The 5,465-nt window shown below is 37.3% G+C and overlaps 1 non-coding gene across 1 annotated transcript; it reads right to left on the reverse strand.

Moving 5' to 3' along the window:
- Positions 1–3,808: 3,808 nt before the first annotated feature.
- On the reverse strand, positions 3,809–3,916 carry LOC148562837 (small nucleolar RNA R71). The gene has a single exon (XR_015886989.1). It is a non-coding gene; the product is annotated as a small nucleolar RNA R71 (small nucleolar RNA).
- Positions 3,917–5,465: the final 1,549 nt, after the last annotated feature.

The raw sequence follows: 5,465 nt of genomic DNA on the forward strand, positions 1-5,465 counted from the left end.
ATATTCCATACTTTTGCCAAGAATAGATGACGCAAACTGGCGTTCAACGCCAGCTCTTTGCCCAATTCTGGCGTCCAGCGCCAGAAAAGGATCCAAAACCAGAGTTGAATGCCAGAAATGGATCAAAACCTGGCGTTCAACTCCACAAATGGCCTCTGCACGTGAAAAGTTAAAGCTCAGCCCAAGCACACACCAAGTGGGCCCCGGAAGTGAATTTATGCATCAATTACTTACTCATGTAAACCCTAGTGACTAGTTTATTATAAATAGGACCTTTTACTATTGTATTAGACATCTTTGATCAGTGATATGCTATCTTAGATCACATTTGAGGGCTGGCCTCTCGGCCATGCCTGGACCTTCACTTATGTATTTTCAACGGTAGAGTTTCTACACTCCATAGATTAAGGTGTGGAGCTCTGCTGTTCCTCAAGGATTAATGCAAAGTACTACTGTTTTCTATTCAATTCATCTTGTTTCGCTTCTAAGATATTCATTCGTACTTCACCCTGAATGTGATGAACGTGACAATCATCATCATTCCCTATGAACGCGTGCCTGACAACCACTTCCGTTCTACATTAGATTGAATGAGTATCTCTTAGATCTCTTAATCGGAATCTTCGTGGTGTAAGCTAGAATGATGGCGGCATTCAAGAGAATCCGGAAGGTCTAAACCTTGTCCGTGGTATTCCGAGTAGGATTCAATGATTGAATGACTGTGACGAGCTTCAAACTCGCGATTGCTGGGCGTAGTGACAGACGCAAAAGGATAGTAAATCCTATTCCAGCATGATCGAGAACCGACAGATGAATAGCCGTGCTGTGACAGGGTGCGTTGACCATTTTCACTGAGAGGATAGGATGAAGCCATTGACAAGGGTGATGCCTCCAGACGATTAGCCGTGCCGTGACAGGGCATTTGGATCATTTTTCCGAGAGAAGACCGAAAGTAGCCATTGACAATGGTGATGTATCACATAAAGCCAGCCATGGAAAGGAGTAAGACTGATTGGATGAAGATAGCAGGAAAGCAGAGGTTCAGAGGAACGAAAGCATCTCTATTCGCTTCTCTGAAATTCTCACCAATGATTTACATAAGTGTTTCTATCCCTATTTTATTAATTATTTTTGAAAACCATATTACTACTTTATATCCACCTGACTGAGATTTACAAGGTGACCATAGCTTGCTTCATACCAACAATCTCCGTGGGATTCGACCCTTACTCACGTAAGGTATTACTTGGACGACCCAGTGCACTTGCTGGTCAGTTACACGGAGTTGTGAACCGTGGTCTTGGCATCATGTTTTTGGCGCCAATTCCAGGAAAAGAAAAAGCAATGAATTTTACATACTTAAAGTGTAATCACGATTCTGCGTACCAAGTTTTTGGCGCCGTTGCCGGGGATTGTTCGAGTTTGGACAACTGACGGTTCATCTTGTTGCTCAGATTAGGTAATTTTCTTTTTGTTTTCTTTTCAAAAAATTTTCAAAAATATTTTTAAATTTTCTCACCTGTTTTCGAAAAAAAAAATTTATTCAAAATTTTTAAAGAATGAATTCTAGTGTTTCATGAAGCATGTGAAGCTTGGCTGGCTGTAAAGCCATGTCTAAATTCATTTGGACTGAGGTTTGCAATTTGTTATCAAGAGCAAGCTAGTTGTTGCTAATCCACCTGCTGCTATTCCTGATTTACATGCTGAAGCTTGGCTGGCCATTGGCCATGTCTAGTGTTTTGGACCGGAGCTTTCATTGAAAGCTTGGCTGGCTAGTGAGCCATGTCTAATTCCTGGACTGAAGCTTTAGACTACGAATGCAAGATTCCTGGAATTCATGTTAAAAATTTTGGAATCCTTATTTTTTTCTTTTTCATATAATTTTCGAAAAAAAAAATTTAGAAAATCATAAAAATCAAAAATATTTTTGTGTTCTTGTTTGAGTCTTGAGTCATATCATAAGTTTGGTGTCAATTGCATATGCATCTTGCATTTTTCGAAAATTCATGCATTCATAGTGTCCTTCATGATCTTCAAGTTGTTCTTGGTAAGTCTTCTTGTTTGATCTTTGCATTTGCATGTTGTGTCTTTTCTTGTTTTTCATATGCATTCTTGAATTCTTAGTGCCTAAGCATTAAAGATTTCTAAGTTTGGTGTCTTGCATGTTTTCTTTGCATTAAAAATTTTTCAAAAATGTGTTCTTGATGTTCATCATGATCTTCATAGTGTTCTTGGTGTTCATCTTGACATTCATAGCATTCTTGCATGCATTCATTGTTTTGATCCAAAACTTTCATACATTGCATCATTTTTCTTGTTTTTCTCTCTCATCATAAAAATTTAAAAATAAAAAAAATATCTTTCCCTTTTTCTCTCTTCAAATTCGAAAATTTGGATTGACTTTTTCAAAAATTTTTAAAATCAAGTTGTTTCTTATGAGTCAAATCAAATTTTCAATTTGAAAATCTTATCTTTTTCAAAATCTTTTTTCAAAAATCAAATCTTTTTCAAATTTCTTAGTTATTTTCGAAAATTCCAAAAATATTTTTCAAAAATCTTTTTCTTATTTTTACATCATATTTTCGAAAATAACATCAACAATTAATGTTTTGATTCAAAAATTTCAAGTTTGTTACTTACTTGTTAAGAAAGATTCAAACTTTAAGTTCTAGAATCATATCTTGTGATTTCTTATGAATCAAGTCATTAATTGTGATTTTAAAAATCAAATCTTTTTCAAAACTAATTTCAATAATATCTTTTCAAAAATATATTTCTATCTTATTTTTAAAAAAAAATTTGATTTCAAAATATCTTCTCTAACTTCCTAACTTCTTATCTTTTCAAAATTTGTTTCAACTAACTAACTAACTTTTTGTTTGTTTCTTATCTTTTTCAAAACCACCTAACTAACTCTCTCTCTCTCATTTTCGAAAATATCTTCCCCCTTTTTTCAAAAATTTCTTTTTAATTAACTAATTATTTTTTTTATTTGAATTTTCGAAAAAAACTACTAACCTTTTTCAAAACTATTTTCGAAAATCACTAAATCTTTTTCAAAAATTATTTTCGAAAATCCTTCTCCCTCATCTCCTTCTATTTATTTATTCATCTACTAACATCTCTTCCTCACATCACCAAAAATCCGAACCCTCTCTCTCTCTGAGTTCAGATTTTCCTCTTCTTTTCTTCTACTAATACAAGGACCTCTATACTGTGATATAAAGGATCCATATTATTATTATTATTTTCTTTGTGCCCTCTTCTTTGTCATATGAGCAGGAGCAAGGACAAGAACATTCTTGTTGAAGCAGATCCAGAACCTGAAAGGACTTTGAAGAGAAAATTAAGAGAAGCTAAATTACAACAATCCAGAGATAACCTTTCAGAAATTTTCGAACAGGAAGAGGAGATGGCAGCCGAAAATAATAATAATGCAAGGAGGATGCTTGGTGACTTTACTGCACCTAATTCCAATTTACATGGAAGAAGCATCTCCATTCCTGCCATTGGAGCAAACAACTTTGAGCTGAAACCTCAGCTAGTTTCTCTGATGTAGCAGAACTGCAAGTTTCATGGACTTCCATCTGAAGATCCTTTTCAGTTCTTAACTGAATTCTTGCAGATCTGTAATACTGTTAAGACTAATGGAGTAGATCCTGAAGTCTACAAGCTCATGCTTTTCCCATTTGCTGTAAGAGACAGAGCTAGAATCTGGTTGGACTCTCAACCCAGAGACAGCCTGAACTCTTGGGATAAGCTGGTCACGGCTTTCTTAGCCAAGTTCTTTCCTCCTCAAAAGCTGAGCAAGCTTAGAGTGGATGTCCAAACCTTCAAACAAAAAGATGGTGAATCCCTCTATGAAGCTTGGGAAAGATACAAACAGTTGACCAAAAAGTGTCCTTTTGACATGCTTTCAGAATGGACCATCTTGGATATATTCTATGATGGTTTATCTGAGTTATCAAAGATGTCATTGGATACTTCTGCAGGTGGATCCATTCACCTAAAAAAAATGCCTGCAGAAGCTCAAGAACTCATTGACATGGTTGCTAATAACCAGTTCATGTACACTTCTGAGAGGAATCCTGTAAGTAATGGGACGCCTATGAAGAAGGGAGTCCTTGAAGTTGATACTCTGAATGCCATATTGGCTCAGAACAAAATATTGACTCAGCAAGTCAATATGATTTCTCAGAGTCTGAATGGAATGCAAGCTGCATCCAACAATACTCAAGAGGCTTCTTATGCAGAAGAAGTTTATGATCCTGAGAACCCTGCAATAGCAGAGGTGAATTACTTAGGTGAACCTTATGGAAACACCTATAACTCATCATGGAGAAATCATCCAAATTTCTCATGGAATGATCAAAGGCCTCAACAAGGCTTTAATAATGGTGGAAGAAACAGGTTTAGCAATAGCAAGCCTTTTCCATCATCCACTCAGCAACAGACAGAGAATTCTGAGCAAAATCCATCTAGCTTAGCAAACTTAGTCTCTGATCTATCTAAGGCCACTGTAAGTTTCATGAATGAAACAAGGTCTTCCATTAGAAATCTGGAAGCACAAGTGGGCCAGCTGAGTAAAAGGATCACTGAAATCCCTCATAGTACTCTCCCAAGCAATACAGAAGAGAATCCAAAAGGAGAGTGCAAGGCCATTGACATAAGCACCATGGCCGAACCTGTAAGGGAAGGAGAGGACGTGAATCCCAAGGAGGAAGACCTCCTGGGACGTCCAATGGTCAATAAGGAGCTTCCCTCTGAGGAACCAAAGGACTCTGAGGCTCATCTAGAGACCATAGAGATTCCATTGAACCTCCTTATGCCATTCATGAGCTCTGATGAGTATTCCTCTTCTGAAGAGAATGAGGATGTTACTGAAGAGCAAACTACCAAGTTTCTTGGTGCAATCATGAAGCTGAATGCCAAATTATTTGGTATTGAAACTTGGAAAGATGAACCTCCCTTGTTCATCAATGAACTAAGTGATCTGGATCAACTGACATTGCCTCAGAAGAGACAGGATCCTGGAAAGTTCATAATACCTTGTACCATAGGCACCATGATCTTTAAGGCACTGTGTGACCTTGGTTCAGGAATAAACCTCATGCCCCTCTCTGTAATAGAGAAACTGGGAATCTATGGGGTGCAAGCTGCTAAAATCTCATTAGAGATGGCAGACAATTCAAGAAAACAGGCTTATGGACAAGTAGAGGACGTGTTAGTAAAGGTTGAAGGCCTTTACATCCCTGCTGATTTCATAGTCTTAGATACTGGAAAGGAAGAGGATGAATCCATCATCCTAGGAAGACCTTTCCTAGCAACAGCAAGAGCTGTGATTGATGTGGACAGAGGAGAATTGATCCTTCAATTGAATAAGGACAACCTTGTGTTTACAATTCAAGGATCTCTCTCTGCATCCATGGAGAGGAAGCAGAAAAAGCTTCTCTCAAAGAAGAGTC

The sequence above is a fragment of the Arachis ipaensis genome, chromosome B6 (assembly GCF_059453495.1).
Source record: "Arachis ipaensis isolate K30076 ecotype BB chromosome B6, ASM5945349v1, whole genome shotgun sequence".
NCBI lineage: Eukaryota > Viridiplantae > Streptophyta > Magnoliopsida > Fabales > Fabaceae > Arachis > Arachis ipaensis.